The following is a 17803-nucleotide window of genomic DNA, read 5'->3' on the forward strand; positions in this document are numbered from 1 at the left end:
CCGAAGTTTGCGAATTTCGCGATTAACGAATTTTAACTACAGTTTTTTTTTTATTGGGTCTTAGAGTTGTCGAAATCAAACCAAAGTTGGCATGGAGTATCCCATGTGTACCTAGTGTGTATGACAAAAAGAGTTTTTGCTATAGTTTGCCTAGGAAAAAAAGTTAGTTTTTCATACGGAATTTTACAAAAGCAATGTAATAACGTCAAAAATGGGTGGGACGCATTTCGGGCGTCATGATTTTTCGGTGTTCTTTCTCCCCCCTCCCTTCGCTCTTGCGCTCTCTCGCTCGTGTCTCGCTCGCCTTTCACTCGTCTCTCGCTCGTCTCTCGCTCGTCTCTAGCTCGTCTTTCGCTCGTCTCTCGCTCGTCTTGTTCGTCTCTCGCTCGTCTTGTTCGTCTGACGCTCGTCTCTCGTTTCGGTTGCCTTTTGGTTTGAGTTTGTCTATGCTTATGATGTGATGATATGTTTATGTTGATTTCAGCTTGTCTAAATGTGTTATTTTAAAAGTCTTAGCTCTTTAGAGGTGCACTTTTTTCTCAACATTGGTAGGGAAACTCCTTGATAAATTTTGCTTCCCAGCAAAAAAAGTTGTTTTCCTATTATTGTTGAGATCTTCATGCACCTCACGTTGCTAAAAAAGACTTTAAATATACGGACTTTGTGGAGTTGTTGAACCCTCTGCTCTTCATCTTCATTATGGAGCTGCTTTCTAGGTTGGTGCATTTATGAGTGTAAAAATAAAATAATTCCACCTTTATTCTAGATTGCGTGGAAAGAGTGTAATAGTGAATTAATTCCACCTTTATTCCGATATATTTTACTGGGAAAAGAGTGTAAAGAGTGTAAAAAAAAAATATTTCCACTTTAATTCCGGCGTTATGAACTGGGGAAAACAGTGTAAAGAAATTTCCTCCCTATTTCTCCGCTTAATTAAGGGTGGAAGAGTGTAATTCAATGAGTAGAATTTTAATAATAAGGGTGGAAGAGTGTAAAAATAATTTTCAGAGCGAAATTATAAGAGTGTAAAAAAATCGAAGTGTAATTTTTAACAGTGGAAATAATTATTTTTCCACTCTTTCCACTCTTAATTTTTAAAATTCCACTCTTTCATTTCCACTCTTCCACCCTTAATTAAGCGGAGAAATAGGGGGGGGGGATTTTTTTTATTTTTACACTCTTTACACTCTTCTCCCCGGTATTTTTGGGAAAAAACCCAGGTATAGACGGGAGGCGAGAGGGTTAATGACTGTTAACATTTTTCGGCTTGTAGATTGTGCTACGCTGTCGGTTAAAAAGTCGACAAGGTTTTTAAAAACCTTCTTTTTCCAGGCGGAGAGCGTCTCCAGTTAGGCTATATGCAAGATAATTGAATATTTTGAAATTTGTTTACTAATTGCTGATTATTTGTCATTGCGCTTGACTAAGGTTATTCCTCTCTCTCTTTTTGCTTAATACCTTTTTATTTTTGCTTTTACCATGCTAACAAGTATTTTATTAAAAACAGGACTGCAACTCTATCAAGACATCTAGCAGTTCTACTTCGGTTGTGATTAGTTCAAGTTTTCAGCAGCAAATCGAAAAACTAGTAACAAGAGTCTCAGGTTTGAGTGCAGAAATACTTCTGTAAAAACAAAAAACAGAAAAACTTGAAAGACAACATAATGAAATGAATAAGAGTCACGTGCACAGGAACCGATTGTTTAGTGATTTCTAATCTGCTTATTGACCAAGCTGATAGTAAAGGTGTTCTTAAAAACACTTTGAATATATTGAAAGAAAATATTGAAGTGAATTTTTCTGAACAGAAAATTAAGGCTCGTCTTTTCCGCCGAGAAGGGCGGGCAGAGCAATTGTTTGCTTCAAATTTGTCAGTTTTATTTAGCTCTAAGCATGATTTTGGGTGCATAGTTTTTGCTGACAAAACGTGAAACAAAAAAGTTGTATAATTTTACCAGTAAAATGTAGTTTGTTTGTTCCCGCCTAACAAAATGATAACTTAATTCATATCATTTGTACAGTGAAAAACTTTGAATATCTGGCAAACGGTGAAGCTAAAGATATAAAAAAAATCATTTGTGGCGAATAAACAAAAATTTCCGCCCGGAGATGAAGCTGACGATAGAACCTATAAAAGCCAATTGATCTATATCTACAACAAATTAACTGATGCTAAGAAATTTCTAAACAGTTGTTGAAAAAGTTGATAGCAGAAACAATATGAAAACAAACACAATTATTTACATTTCTATGCTAGTTGCCCTAAACGTTAAAAAAATTGACGCCTTTCATCAGCTCATCCAACTAAGGCGACAATTTTGGCGGAAAAAGAATACATTAACGTTTTCAAACGGTGCAAAGTCCAGCTCTCTTAAAATAAAACTTTCTCCTCAAATTTGAATATTTTTTTTTCTCAAGCATAAACTTATCATGATGAACAAATAGCGAAAGAACTCTCCTTACGCAATACACAAAGAAACTGAATTATCTTTTCGCTCCATAAAAATGTCTCTTTTTCTCTGTTATTTTTTCAAAATCTACAGGCATGCGATTTTTGCAGAATTCAAAAATTGAACAACTTCTTCGACACTTATTTGAACACTTGTTTTTTTCACTTATGGAAACAAAATTTTTGTTGGTGATACTTTTACTTAAAACGTGCACATTTCTATTGTCATTACGTGCATAAGTGTAAGATATAATTGCTGAAACATTGATTTTTTTGAGCCGTTAAGAGAAAAACTGTTTTTCTACAACAATTTTCTTCAAAACTTTAGATCAATACGTAAAACTTGTTATGAGCTCGTTAATAAGTATTATCATAAAACCGGCAGTATTACCTTATCTGAAACTTAGCGTGATGAAAATTGTGATACCTATTAGTTTGAAATATATGATTATCTGAAACTGATTGCATGCAACAGATAAACAAAAGGAGGTGGTGTTCCAACTTACGTTTAATGGTTTTTGATTTGGCAAAGAGTATATAGCTGCAAAAGTGTTTTCTGTCAACAATAATTTTGATCACATCCATTTGCTATCCCGGGTCACCACTTCTGAGTAGTCATACAAGGATCATATATGGTATCATACAAATCATAACGTATTTCCTAGTACGATCGTTGTATGACTACTATGAAATCATACAAGACTACTAGGAAATCATATATGAACCTTGTATGACTACAAAGAAATCATATATGATCCTAGTATGAATACCAAGAATCATACATCTATTTTTCATAAATTTTTAAACCATTTATGTGGCAAGGACTCACTCATGTGATTCCCCGTCTTCACTTTCTGATCCGCCAAAAGACCCAAACGTACAATATCATTTGCAAAGTTGGGCACGCAATTAATGAGCAAGTCCGAATACATAAATAAAGTTCTGATATTCTCTGCAGCCAGCTTATACCTATAAATGCTCATTTATAAAAAATATTTGGAAAAATTTTTGCAGATAACCTCAAATTCGTTTTCAGAATGTATTTAAGTTGGAAAGTTATTCTTTTCGCCCACACAAAGAATCAAGTGTGGATTGCAAATGCGATATAATAATTTATTATGTCCTCTGACTACATTATACGGGAATTTGTGAAACCAATCAATGTTTTATATGTCATATATGACCTTGTATGATTTCCAGGAAATTTTTTTCAACGTCAAAAGAAAATGGAAGATATACAGTTTTTAGGCTTTGAAAATTTTTGTATGATCCTTTTATGATTTCTAGGAAATCATATATGATCCTTGTATGACTACTAAGAAATCATACAAATCATATATGACCTTGTATGAATACTAGGAATCATATATGACCTAGTATGACTACTAAGAATTGTGTATGATGAGCAACCCGGGATGTGATGACCGTTACTTCAATCATAACAAGCCATGCAGCAAATCAAGGACTATTAAAAATTTTCTCTGCAGAAGAGGCTACGATATCACATGCATGCATACATAGTTTTGTTCCAATTAAAACGTAATGCTGAGAAGTAACTGGGAATAGAAGAGCCCTTCGAAGTTGGACTCCAGGGTACTGATAACGATTCGTTAATTTTGAACAATGTTTTAATTTTATCATGTTTTGGCATATCTTTTTAAATAATTTTTTGCAAAATTATTTTCCCAGGTGGACTTCATGAATTTTTAATTGCATACGGAGGCTACATTAGAAGCAGTTTATTCCAATAGATTTACAAACTCAAAAAAATTGGGTTCATAGTGATGCCAAAAAGTTAGCTTCAACGAAAATTGATCTGTATGAATTTTTCTTACGTGAATAAGCTGAATCACCTACCTTCATTGAAGTAAAGTATGATTTTATGGTTTTATGATAATGCTTAATATCGAGCTCAGAACAAGTTTTACGTATTGATCTAAAGTTTTGAAGAAAATTGAGAAACAGTTTTTCTCTCTGCTCAAGCACTTGTTAAATGTGCAACAAAATCGATGTTTCAGCAATTATACTTTATGTGAAAAGTTTACAACATTTGATTGTAAAGAAGAAATGCACAATTTTTGTCAAATAAAGTCACATCAAACGCACAGTTACGAAGTAAAGCAGACAGAAACTTGAAAGCCACGCGTGACATTGGCAAAAACACTCTGGAACGGTTCAATTACTTCTTTTCCTTTGATGTATCCAAATAAACATCTAATTGAAAAAGTTAAAACACAAAAGATGAGATCCAATAGATCTGAAAGTTGAATAGTGCTAAGTTTTGTTAATGGCAAAATTGTAGATAAAATGATAAGAAAATTTCTAGCCACAAAATCATTTCTCTGTCATTCACAAGAACCAGCAGAGCGTCATAAAATCATTTTTGGAAAATTTCTTCTACCCGTGATCATTTACATTTTTGCTGGTGCCTGTACTCACAACATTTGATTGATTGCATTGAGCAAAGAGGGCTCCCAAAAGTTTTGAAAAACAACAGTTGCTCCACTCATAAATTGGGGAATAGTTTTTGTCTGAACAGTCATGGGCCCATTGTTGTCCCACCTAGAATCAGATTTTTTGAAAAAGTTTTGTTTGTTCAAATAAGAAGTTTTTCCCACTAAAAAACACTAAAAAAATTTTTTTCACTCTTATCACTTTAATCAAGCTAACTTCCAAATGCAATAGATACAATAAAATAAAATCTCAGCAAAAAGTGTCATTTTAGGAGCTTTGAAAATTTTTTGATGCAGTGAAACACAAACAGGATCTTGCTCTACTTTTTCCATTGCTTCATAGGTCCAGTCCAAAGGCTTATGTATTCACACTTATGCTACTGAAGTCACAGCGCTAGAATAGGCTATCAAATACGATCATGGAGAGGTAGTCAGTTTTGTCTGCATTCCAGTTCCCGGGCGGGAGTCTGCTTTTGTATGAAATCAGTATTTTTTGAGTGGTCTTAATTTGATGTCATTTGTCCGTGACACACATATTTTGCAAAATGAGAAAGTGTGAGTAAAAATATGAGTACGTATTATCAAAAGGCTGTAACTGACATATTTGATTGGTCAATTAACAAGGCCGTGACTATAACCGTTTGAAAAAAACAGTGAAAATTGTTTTATAATAGGGAAAAATAAAAAAGAAATCAGGAAGTTCCGTTTCAGAGAACTAAAATAAGTGTACTATCAAACCGTATATAATATATAAAATATCTTGGAGTGATTACTGATAAGCAATTGAAATTTAGCGAGCACGTGCCGTTTTAATTCAAAAATTGAAGATTTTCATGAGTTTGTTTTATCGTTTGGAAAAATACTGTATTCTGAACTTTTTAAGGATAGAGTGTTATTGTAAGTTGTATGTACAGCCGATAGTTCAATAAAAAAATTGTAAACGCCCCCAATAGGATTCAAAATTATAATGAATATGTGATAAATCGTGACTGCTGCAAATGCTGAACTCAGCAGCAATAGGCAACAACAGTCTTCACTGCAGGGCCTAAGTTTCACCCTTATTCTATTTCTATTCAGCAGGGACGATCTCACTTTTATGAACGGGGAGATGTTTAAAAAGAACCTGATTACCTAATTACACTCTTATTACACATTCTGCATTGAGTACAAATTTGAATGCCGTACCAAACCTACAGAAACCATCAGGACTGATTCAGAAAAAATAGAGAAGGTCCAAGGCTTGGATCCAGAATCTGATGAGGTCCGTACAAGGTAGTAAAGAGAACTCGCCAGAGTCGACCTCTGAGGTTTCTACTGACAAAGAAAAATCAAGAATTGGGGTCTCCCCTCAAAGAAATCCCAAGTCTTGGGTCTCTCCGCGTGGAGAAAGGGCAAATCTTGATTCACTCTGTGAAGACTAGACCCAAGACTTGGTGACTTCTCGATCAACTTAACCCGTAAATACTTTTTGGGAGAATTCAGTTTCAGCTAATGTCTTTTTCGGACATAATACGTATGAATTCTTCTCAATTGAATTTAAAAATACAGTTTTGACTTCTCTTACGATGATATTTGATAAATCATTGTACTTTAAGAAAAGAAACCGATTCTAAGACATGGCAGCGAAACGTAAGACTTGGGTTTTCTCTGCACAGAGAGGCCCCAACTCCTGGGAGTCACATCCAGCAAGTTTTTTTGACAAAAACCATGTAATCGAGTTTAAAAATTGGGAAAGACTCGCCCACCCTGAATGAAAAATGTCCCATCTTGATGATGTCAAGCTCAAAACTGCTAAGAAAAACCCAAGACTTGGGTTCTGTTCTGCCCAGAAAACCCCAAAGCTTGACCTCTTTCTGCCCAGAGAGGTCCCAAGTTATGTGTCCTCTACCCCACTCCTGGCATCTCTCTGCCAACAATTGGTCTCTGTAAACCAGTGAGGGCTTGAGAGGACCCAAAAACTCTAAAGAAACTCCGTTCTTTTTTAGGATCAGTCCATTATATTGGAAAGTTCATTCCTAATCTTGCTCAAATAAGTCATCCTCTCCGTCCATTACTGAAAAAGTCTTCAAAATTCATCTGGACAGCAGAACATGAGAATTGCTTTATCGAAATTAAGGATCGCATCGCTGCAAATCGCATCGCTGCAAATTAAGAATCGAACTGCAAATAGTCACTATAACCCGCAACTCGAAACACGCGCAAAATGTGATGCGTCCCGATCCGGCCTGGGAGCAGCTCTTGAACAATTAACTGTAGATGGGTGGAAACCAATTGCATTTGCGTCTCGGTTTTTAAATTCTTGCGAAGAACGTTGTAGCGTAATTGAAATTGAACTTTTGTGTGTAGTTTGGTCAACAGAATATTTTAAAAATTATCTGTATGGAAAACATTTTAAAGTAATTACGGATCACCGTGCACTCCTTTCGATCATGAAGGAAAATAGATCTAATAAGTCTTATAACAGCGGATTGACCCGCTGGGTCGATCGTCTTCTCCCTTTTCATTTTGACATTGAACATCTTCCTGGGGCAAAAATGGGTCTGATCGATTACATTTCCCGAAACCCGTCTCAAAGAGCTAAAAAGGTTTCTGCATACGACGAGGAATTTATCGTTGCAAAACTAAAGCTAATTTCAAAATCCATTAACGCACTAGAATTAAATATCACACATCCTGCATCCCATTTATATCATTAGGAATAAAGTAGCATGCGCGCAGCGCGAGTCTCCAAATTTTCAATCACAAAACCCGCCAATTAAATCACATTCCACAAATATCTCTAAAAGTCATCACCCAAAATTAAAATCAGTGCTTTTTGCCTCTTGCAACTCTACAATTCAGTCGCATCATTCGCAATCTAAAAACTCAAATTTAAATCACTCATTGCCTGTATTAAAATACGTCAATACAATAACAAATAAAATGCCTTCTAAGAAGCGAATAACTCGTGTCCGATTTAGCGATGCCTCCCGCGCAGCGGATCAGCAATCCACAAGTGGAGACGCAACTCGCCCCGCAAGTCAGCGATTGAATTCGCCAAGCAACTCCCGAGCGGCGAATCAACAAGCCGAATCCTCAAGTAATCCTAGCGAAGCAAGTCCACCACCCAACGTCACTCCGACATCCCCGACCCACTCATCAAACGCTAGCACTCCACTAACCCCAAGTCCGCATGTTCCGACATTCGACTACATAGTGTCGAAAATATTTAACAAATCGTTAATAGCTTCGTTAACGAGTAAAGATGCTGTATTAAAAGAGGTCAGGGACTGCATCCTGACAAATAATGAGAGCCGCTTAAAAGCTCTCAACCCTTATATTCATTCGTACTGGAGGGACATCCACGTGCGCTCCGGGTGCGTCTGTATTGACGAGAAAGTGGCAATACCGAACGTGTTACGCGAGGCGCTAATCGACGATATCCACGCAAGTCACCCGGGCACTTGGGGAATGATTTGTATGGCCACACATTGCTGGTGGCCCTACATACACCGCGAAATAATAGTTAAAGCCACTGAGTGTAAACCTTGCACGGTAATCGGTAAGAATCTTAAATCTATTATTCCCGCCAAGCAATTCAATCCTCACATACCATGTGTAGAACCAAAGCAAGAAATTCAAATTGATTTTGGTGGTCCAATTTTTGATGAAAAGGGTAATGAAGTGTACTTTCTGGCAGCAATTGATCGGTTCTGTAAATATCCTACTGCATATATTTATGATAAAGCTAATGGACCAAACGTTTTGAAGTTTTTGGACATGTACATTGAAATTCATGGAATTCTAAGATCCATACGTTTAGATCAAGCAAAATGGTTAGTCGGAAATCAAGTAAAGACGTTTTGTAATAAGAATAATATCGATATTATTGAAGCTCCTGTAAATGACCATCGTGCAATCGGATTTGTAGAAAGATTAATTCAAACAATTAAGAATAGACTCGCATGTATCAAAGAGGAGAAATTGTCTACACGCGACTTTCATGTAAAGCATGCATTAAAGATCATAATACACCAATTGCGAATATGTAAACAAAGAACAACAAAGACCTCGCCCTTTGAAGCACATTTTGGACGAAAGCCTAACACCCCGCTAAGCGTGATTGCAACCAGGCCTAATTTGTTAAACCTAACATATAAGAATATTATAAATCATTATTTAGAAGAGGACACAGTGATGCCGGAAGAAATTCTCCCTGACGACAAGTGGGTGAATGGATATCGTAGTGATATCGAGGTGGAGATCGGCATGACCCGGGCATCCGCAGAAGCGAGGAATAGAGAGAATGATTGTACGGACGGAGAATCCCGGTTCTTGAAGACAAAGGCAATCCGACCCATTCCCCTGAAGGAATGTGCGGTGGAGCTAAATCTTGGACGAAAAGTGCATGGCAAGAGACGCTCCAAAAAGAAACTTGAGGGACTATATGAGGTACTTGATCCGGGATCTCATATTTTAAATGTAAGTCCTACAACATCCACTATCAAGGAACCCGGGAAACCAATTGTGACGGTACGCAATAGCGATATTGCGAAATTTGGCATACAGTTGGAACGCCAAACTCCCCTAAAGGCCTATGCAGACCGCAGAGGGCCTCGATCCGGCGAAAAGATAGTGGAAGAACTGATACAAAACAACATCAAAGAATTCAACCGCAAACAAAAAGGACATAAAAAGATGAAACACAGGAAACGAGAACCGGGCAGCGGGGTCTCGTCGACCAAATCAAACATTTCGCGCGCGATGCGAGGACGAGTTCCAAAAGTGCCAAATTTTCTCGCCATGCGAAATCAGCAACCGACAACTGTAAGAACCTCTCATAGCGAACATCACGCATCATCTTCATCCACTACTCCGACCGCGACAGCTCAAAACACGCGCACTAGTCACTATAACCCGCAACTCGAAACACGCGTAAAATGTGATGCGTCCCGATCCGGCCTGGGAGCAGATCTTGAACAATTAACTGTAGATGGGTGGAAACCAATTGCATTTGCGTCTCGGTTTTTAAACTCTTGCGAAGAACGTTATAGCGTAATTGAACTTGAACTTTTGGGTGTAGTTTGGTCAACAGAATATTTTAAAAATTATCTTTATGGAAAACATTTTAAAGTAATTATGGATCACCGTGCACTCCTTTCGATCATGAAGGAAAATAGATCTAATAAGTCTTATAACAGCGGATTGACCCACTGGGTCGATCGTCTTCTCCCTTTTCAATTTGACATTGAACATCTTCCTGGGGCAAAAATGGGTCTGGTCGATTACATTTCCCGAAACCCGTCTCAAAGAGCTAAAAAGGTTTCTGCATACGACGAGGAATTTATCGTTGCAAAACTAAAGCTAATTTCAAAATCCACTAACGCACTAGAATTAAATATCACACATCCTGCATCCCATTTATATCATTTGTTTGCAAACCGCACTCTCGCTTTGCAAAATACACCTAAAATTGAGGCACATGATTTCGTATCGCAAATTAAACCTAAAGTTGAGACTAGCACTAAATCAATAAATTCAATTAGCATACACGAAACTCACTCGCCTCGCAAAAACAAGCCTCAAATAGTATTTGTGAATTAAACAATTTAAAATAGGCAAAACCCGCGTCGCAAAGTCCAATTGACACTTATCTCGCTCTGCAAAATACCAAAAAAAATAAACAATTAATCCAAATAATCCAAATTAGGAATAAAGTAGCATTCGCGCAGAGCGAGTCTCAAAATTTTCAATCACAAAACCCGCCAATTAAATCACATTCCACAAATATCTCTAAAAGTCATCACCCAAAATTAAAATCAGTGCTTTTTGCCTCATGCAACTCTACAATTCAGTCGCATCATTCGCAATCTAAAAACTCAAATTTAAATCACTCATTGCCTGTATTAAAATACGTCAATACAATAACAAATAAAATGCCTTCTAAGAAGCGAATAACTCGTGTCCGATTTAACGATGCCTCCCGCGCAGCGGATCAGCAATCCACAAGTGGAGACGCAACTCGCCCCGAAAGCCAGCGATTGAATTCGCCAAGCAACTCCCGCGCGGCGAATCAACAAGCCGAATCCTCAAGTAATCCTCGCGAAGCAAGTCCACCACCCAACGTCACTCCGACATCCCCGACCCACTCATCAAACGCTAGCACTCCACTAACCCCAAGTCCGCATGTTCCGACATTCAACTACATAGTGTCGAAAATCTTCAACAAATCGTTAATAGCTTCGTTAACGAGTAAAGATGCTGTATTAAAAGAGGTCAGGGACTGCATCCTGACAAATAATGAGAGCCGCTTAAAAGCTCTCAACCCTTATATTCATTCGTACTGGAGGGACCTCCACGTGCGCTCCGGGTGCGTCTGTATTGACGAGAAAGTGGCAATACTGAACGTGTTACGCGAGCCGCTAATCGACGATATCCACGCAAGTCATCCGGGCACTTGGGGAATGATTTGTATGGCCACACATTGCTGGTGGCCCTACATACACCGCGAATTAATCGTTAAAGCCACTGAGTGTAAACCTTGCACGGTAATCCGTAAGAATCTTAAATCTGTTATTCCGCCAAGCAATTCAATCCTCTTATACCATGTGTAGAACCAAATCAAGAAATTCAAATTGATTTTGGTGGTCCAATTTTTGATGAAAAGGGTAATGAAGTGTACTTTCTGGCAGCAATTGATCGTTTTTGTAAATATCTTACTGCATATATTTATGATAAAGCTAATGGACCAAACGTTTTGAAGTTTTTGGACATGTACTTTGAAATTCATGGCATTCCAAGATCCATGCGTTTAGATCAAGCAAAATGTTTAGTCGGAAATCAAGTAAAGACTTTTTGTAATAAGAACAATATCGATATTATTGAAGCTACTGTAAATGACCATCGTGCCATCGGATTGGTAGAAAGATTAATTCAAACAATTAAGAATGGACTCGCATGTATCAAAGAGGAGAAATTGTCTACACGCGACTTTCATGTAAAGCATGCATTAAAGATCATAATACACCAATTGCGAATATGTAAACAAAGAACAACAAAGACCTCGCCCTCTGAAGCACATTTTGGAAGAAAGCCTAACACCCCGCTAAGCGTGATTGCAACCAGGCCTAATTTGTTAAACCTAACATATAAGAATATTATAAATCATTATTTAGAAGAGGACACAGTGATGCCGGAAGAAATTCTCCCTGACGACAAGTGGGTGAATGGATATCGTAGTGATATCGAGGTGGAGATCGGCATGACCCGGGCATCCACAGAAGCGAGGAATAGAGAGAGTGATTGTACGGACGGAGAATCCCGGTTCTTGAAGACAAAGGCAATCCGACCCATTCCCCTGAAGGAATGTGCGGTGGAGCTAAATCTTGCACGAAAAGTGCATGGCAAGAGACGCTCCAAAAAGAAACTTGAGGGACTAAATGAGGTACTTGATCCGGGATCTCATATTTTAAATGTAAGTCCTACAACATCCACTATCAAGGAACCCGGGAAACCAATTGTGACGGTACGCAATAGCGATATTGCGAAATTTGGCATACAGTTGGAACGCCAAACTCCCCTAAAGGCCTATGCAGACCGCAGAGGGCCTCGATCCGGCGAAAAGATAGTGGAAGAACTGATACAAAACAACATCAAAGAATTCAACCGCAAACAAAAAGGACATAAAAAGATGAAACACAGGAAACGAGAACCGGGCAGCGGGGTCTCGTCGACCAAATCAAACATTTCGCTCGCGATGCGAGGACGAGTTCCAAAAGTGCCAAATTTTCTCGCCATGCGAAATCAGCAACCGACAACTGTAAGAACCTCTCATAGCGAACATCACGCATCATCTTCATCCACTACTCCGAACGCGACAGCTCAAAATAAGCGCAATTCCGATCGTACCCGATGAAGCCTTTCCTATTACGGATTCGAAAGTTCTCCACCCAACTCCACTATTCTGCCTCCACCAAAACGACCCCGCCGAGCGGGAGATGTGGAAAATTTTCAACCACCACTCGAATCAATCGTCGAGTCAGTGCAACATATAGCTGAAAATCAGCCCGAAGAACAGAATATATCTCCTCTCATTGGTCAAGTGTCACCACCCGCCCCCCGGAATCCGCCATTAATTGACATTGATACTCCCACGCTCGTACAATCAATGACAGCACTCGAGGCGCAAAAACAGCACTCGGATAATGATGAGTGGTATATGTAAACTGTACCAAAACTACAAAACATTTCATAATTTATTAATCATCTAATTTTTAGTTATGATAACCAGCAAATATATCGCTATTATTTATTTAACCGGGGACCTCGTATTAATTTGTAAATATTGTTATTATTTATACTTCGAAAATTGTATTTTACAATTTTCTTTCTCGATGTAAGGGGTATGTGATACCTGATGTATCTTTATTTTATTATTTTACTTGATGCAGTATATTTTATATGAAGCCCTAAAATTAGTTCATTTATTTAAATTTCATATTTTGTTCCGTTCGTTTCTTCACAAGTGGAGACGCAACTCGCCCCGAAAGCCAGCGATTGAATTCGCCAAGCAACTCCCGCGCGGCGAATCAACAAGCCGAATCCTCAAGTAATCCTCGCGAAGCAAGTCCACCACCCAACGTCACTCCGACATCCCCGACCCACTCATCAAACGCTAGCACTCCACTAACCCCAAGTCCGCATGTTCCGACATTCAACTACATAGTGTCGAAAATCTTCAACAAATCGTTAATAGCTTCGTTAACGAGTAAAGATGCTGTATTAAAAGAGGTCAGGGACTGCATCCTGACAAATAATGAGAGCCGCTTAAAAGCTCTCAACCCTTATATTCATTCGTACTGGAGGGACCTCCACGTGCGCTCCGGGTGCGTCTGTATTGACGAGAAAGTGGCAATACTGAACGTGTTACGCGAGCCGCTAATCGACGATATCCACGCAAGTCATCCGGGCACTTGGGGAATGATTTGTATGGCCACACATTGCTGGTGGCCCTACATACACCGCGAATTAATCGTTAAAGCCACTGAGTGTAAACCTTGCACGGTAATCCGTAAGAATCTTAAATCTGTTATTCCGCCAAGCAATTCAATCCTCTTATACCATGTGTAGAACCAAATCAAGAAATTCAAATTGATTTTGGTGGTCCAATTTTTGATGAAAAGGGTAATGAAGTGTACTTTCTGGCAGCAATTGATCGTTTTTGTAAATATCTTACTGCATATATTTATGATAAAGCTAATGGACCAAACGTTTTGAAGTTTTTGGACATGTACTTTGAAATTCATGGCATTCCAAGATCCATGCGTTTAGATCAAGCAAAATGTTTAGTCGGAAATCAAGTAAAGACTTTTTGTAATAAGAACAATATCGATATTATTGAAGCTACTGTAAATGACCATCGTGCCATCGGATTGGTAGAAAGATTAATTCAAACAATTAAGAATGGACTCGCATGTATCAAAGAGGAGAAATTGTCTACACGCGACTTTCATGTAAAGCATGCATTAAAGATCATAATACACCAATTGCGAATATGTAAACAAAGAACAACAAAGACCTCGCCCTCTGAAGCACATTTTGGAAGAAAGCCTAACACCCCGCTAAGCGTGATTGCAACCAGGCCTAATTTGTTAAACCTAACATATAAGAATATTATAAATCATTATTTAGAAGAGGACACAGTGATGCCGGAAGAAATTCTCCCTGACGACAAGTGGGTGAATGGATATCGTAGTGATATCGAGGTGGAGATCGGCATGACCCGGGCATCCACAGAAGCGAGGAATAGAGAGAGTGATTGTACGGACGGAGAATCCCGGTTCTTGAAGACAAAGGCAATCCGACCCATTCCCCTGAAGGAATGTGCGGTGGAGCTAAATCTTGCACGAAAAGTGCATGGCAAGAGACGCTCCAAAAAGAAACTTGAGGGACTAAATGAGGTACTTGATCCGGGATCTCATATTTTAAATGTAAGTCCTACAACATCCACTATCAAGGAACCCGGGAAACCAATTGTGACGGTACGCAATAGCGATATTGCGAAATTTGGCATACAGTTGGAACGCCAAACTCCCCTAAAGGCCTATGCAGACCGCAGAGGGCCTCGATCCGGCGAAAAGATAGTGGAAGAACTGATACAAAACAACATCAAAGAATTCAACCGCAAACAAAAAGGACATAAAAAGATGAAACACAGGAAACGAGAACCGGGCAGCGGGGTCTCGTCGACCAAATCAAACATTTCGCTCGCGATGCGAGGACGAGTTCCAAAAGTGCCAAATTTTCTCGCCATGCGAAATCAGCAACCGACAACTGTAAGAACCTCTCATAGCGAACATCACGCATCATCTTCATCCACTACTCCGAACGCGACAGCTCAAAATAAGCGCAATTCCGATCGTACCCGATGAAGCCTTTCCTATTACGGATTCGAAAGTTCTCCACCCAACTCCACTATTCTGCCTCCACCAAAACGACCCCGCCGAGCGGGAGATGTGGAAAATTTTCAACCACCACTCGAATCAATCGTCGAGTCAGTGCAACATATAGCTGAAAATCAGCCCGAAGAACAGAATATATCTCCTCTCATTGGTCAAGTGTCACCACCCGCCCCCCGGAATCCGCCATTAATTGACATTGATACTCCCACGCTCGTACAATCAATGACAGCACTCGAGGCGCAAAAACAGCACTCGGATAATGATGAGTGGTATATGTAAACTGTACCAAAACTACAAAACATTTCATAATTTATTAATCATCTAATTTTTAGTTATGATAACCAGCAAATATATCGCTATTATTTATTTAACCGGGGACCTCGTATTAATTTGTAAATATTGTTATTATTTATACTTCGAAAATTGTATTTTACAATTTTCTTTCTCGATGTAAGGGGTATGTGATACCTGATGTATCTTTATTTTATTATTTTACTTGATGCAGTATATTTTATATGAAGCCCTAAAATTAGTTCATTTATTTAAATTTCATATTTTGTTCCGTTCGTTTCTTGTGATCTGCCGTTAACTTTCTGCTTAGGTTCCCGTCTCGTGATCAGACATGTCTGATCACGCATTCACGATGTTTATGAGTGTTCATATTTACATAATTTCATTCTCTGTTATTCTGCAATTCAAATCAGTTCATCAAATTCTCTTATTGAATCTCGCTCCGCGAGTGAGCGCAAACAAACTCTCGCTCCGCGAGCAAGCGGAGCGCTTATCTCGCTCCGCGAGTAAGCGCAAGCAAGTTAAGATTTCGCACCGCGAATCACTAGATAGTAATTTCTACGTATACTTGCACTACGAATCAGTACTCTAAACAAATAGAGTACGGCAGGGGGTAAACCAAGACTATTTCCTAAAGTCTGACAGCACCACCTGCGGTCTGCATAGTCTGATCAGGACCCCATTCAGATTCTGCTCAGTCTAATCAGGGCACTTCCTGCGATCTTTTCATTCTGATCAGAGCCTAGACCAAAGTCCAGACAGACAGTCTAATCATAGCGTGGTCTAGGGTTTGTGTAGTTTTATGATATGATCTAGATAGCTTAACCAAAGCCTTTTCCAGAGTCTGTACTGTATAATCAGAAGATTTTCCGGAGTCTGGAAAGAAAGCTCGGAACCAAGAGATCTAACCAAAAAAATCCAGAACCCGAAAAAAAGAGTGCACAGACTTGAGTCTCAGAGCATTTCAGCGCTTAACCAGCTCATTTTATGAGTAAAAACTTAATTCAGGTGCTAAAAATTGCATCTCCAGATTTGCATCTCCAGATAAGTTTCCTTATCTTCATGATGATTATATTGAGGTCATAGCGTTGGCCCATTCCAAATTTATCCTATATAGTCTGAAATCACTCATGCGTCGAAATTAAGTCTTAGCAGCATATAGTCATACAAGTCGTACTTTTGATGATTACAATTGGTAATTACTGTAGTATAACACCCGCTCTTTATTTTTCAGCAAGGTTGTATGTAATTACCACAAAGCCCACTTAGCGCAGTGGTCAGGAGTTTCTACGCAAATTAATTTTTACAAGTACACACGCGCAAGTTCGAATCACATATAAAGTAAATCCTTGTTGGCAGGAGTTGAACTGAACGTATCATTTTTCATGCAGTAAATTTTACTCAAAAATCAAGACTGGGCCGTGTAAATTAAGACATGAACTGGCCATGCAGGTAAAGAGAATAGAGAATATCTTTAGACAGAATCAGTTCTGAATTGCTCTATCAATTTCCGGGATCTGAACCGAAGTTTGAAGAGCGATTGAAATTCTGGAATTTCAGAGTATGAGCTTCCTATTCGTTAAAAAATTGACTACGGTAGCGTTGAATGAAACACAGACAAGGAGTAACTAATATCACTTTTTTCAAGTTTTACATTTTCAAGAAATTGTTGGGATAAAAAAAATTTAAAGCTGGGATAAACTTACCCTTGAATTAAGTTTGGTGTATTCTTCAACGGACGTTGTTTTGACTGTAGACCTGATAAGATTAGAAAATTATTTATCGGATGGATAGATCACTTCTAAATAAATCAAGCTATCTTTGAAGAGCTACAAATTAATTTGTTTGCCAAGTACTTTTTCTCTTTTTGTAATTAATTATAGTCGAGCATATACTTGAGAAAAATTCTTTTAAGAAAACTTCAGACAAATTAACAAAAACTTCTCAAGAAGTTCTTTATAGAGATAATTAACCAAAAAGTACTGTAATCATGGTAAAATTATGGTAAAAAGTACTGCAATAAAATTTGTTTCTGTTACAGTCAAAAGTCTAACTCTTCATAAGTATGTTTAATGGCCCACTTCTTGCAGCCAAATGAAAAATAGCAGAAATGGATTTTTAACGCAAATTTTTAACACAAAATCAAGATCGTGGAAAAGCGCAACCTAAAG

General features: G+C 38.4%; 1 protein-coding gene across 1 annotated transcript in view; it reads right to left on the bottom strand.

The window, feature by feature from the left end:
- The window catches only part of LOC142346296 (uncharacterized), a 56031-nt gene extending 38602 nt beyond the window's left edge, over nt 1–17429 (bottom strand). The window contains exon 1 of the mRNA XM_075398811.1: nt 17339–17429. The gene's annotated coding sequence lies outside the window, so the exon portion shown is untranslated. The remainder of the gene's footprint in view (nt 1–17338) is intronic.
- Nucleotides 17430–17803: the final 374 nt, after the last annotated feature.

The sequence above is a fragment of the Convolutriloba macropyga genome, chromosome 9, assembly GCF_964194025.1.
Source record: "Convolutriloba macropyga chromosome 9, txConMacr16.3, whole genome shotgun sequence".
Taxonomy (NCBI): Eukaryota; Metazoa; Xenacoelomorpha; order Acoela; family Convolutidae; genus Convolutriloba; species Convolutriloba macropyga.